Source organism: Octopus bimaculoides, chromosome 28 (genome assembly GCF_001194135.2).
Source record: "Octopus bimaculoides isolate UCB-OBI-ISO-001 chromosome 28, ASM119413v2, whole genome shotgun sequence".
NCBI classification, from domain to species: domain Eukaryota; kingdom Metazoa; phylum Mollusca; class Cephalopoda; order Octopoda; family Octopodidae; genus Octopus; species Octopus bimaculoides.
This window is the reverse complement of record NC_069008.1, coordinates 1,522,733-1,523,862: the sequence shown is the minus strand read 5'-3', so window position 1 is coordinate 1,523,862 and position 1,130 is coordinate 1,522,733. Positions and strand designations below refer to the sequence as shown.

General features: G+C 39.0%; 1 protein-coding gene across 1 annotated transcript in view; it reads left to right on the top strand.

Moving 5' to 3' along the window:
• LOC106870586 (acyl-protein thioesterase 1) overlaps positions 1 to 1,130 on the top strand; it is a 304,640-nt gene that overhangs the window by 244,151 nt on the left and 59,359 nt on the right. The window lies entirely within an intron of this gene.

Here is a 1,130-nt window from a genome sequence, read left to right as displayed (position 1 = left end):
CTCAACTGGTACTTACTTTATCAATCTTGAAAGGATGAAAGGCAGTCAACCTTGATGGAATTTGAACTCAGAATATAAAGATGGACAAAATGTTGCAGAGCATTTTGTCTGGCATGCCTACTGCCTTATTATTATTATTATTATTATTAATAATAATAATGATAATAATAATAATAATATATTAGTGACAGAGATGTGATTTTGTCCTTTTTTTGGTCTTGACAATAAACCGATGCTCAACCGTGCTAGAGATAGCAGCGACTTACCTTCCCGCCGGTGAAATAGAGGAAAGCAGTGCCAGAACAGGCGCGGGTGTTGCAATTAGCCAGTGAGCTCATTAAAAAATATATATATATTAGCGACAGAAGCAGTATTGATATTAAGAGGTAATATTTATCCCCCACTTAAATGTGGATGTTCTGTTAGAACAAACTGTACTGTGATAGATTGCATGAGAGAGACCCTCATATTGGCTTTTGGTGCAAGCTGCATTTTTGTTTATATCACTAGCAGGGAGATGGATCCCCACCACCTCTGTGCTGAGACCACCAGATCGAGTGATTTTAACCTTCCTTGGTCTCATCAATGAACACCCAACCACTAGAGATAGCAGTGATTCATGCCTGCCAGTGGTATACAGAATGACGGTGCTAAAACAGACACTAATGTTGTGATTAGCCAGTGAGCTTGTTAAAGAATATATATTAGCAACAAAGACAGTATTAATATGGAGAGGTAATGTTTATCCCCCATTTAAATGTAAACGTTCTGTTGGAACAGAGTATACTGTGGTAGATACCATGGGAGAAACTCTCATACTGGCTTTTGATGCAAAATGTCCTCTTGTTTATATTTATGTGTGTAGCCTCGTCTTGGCTTCATGGCATATAGTTATGACTGTCACTGTCGTACCAACAATGTTTTTTTTTAATTTCTAGTCTTTCATGGAAAACATTGTCTGACCACGGGGGAAATATAACCCTGCTTGGAAGCAGGTGAGGGGTGGTAATAGGAAGGGCATTTGACCGTAGAGAAATCTGCCTCAACAAATTCCACTTGACCCCCTGAAAACCTGAAAATAATCCACCATTCAATGTCTGTTTTCCAAGCTGGCATGGGTTGGATGGCTT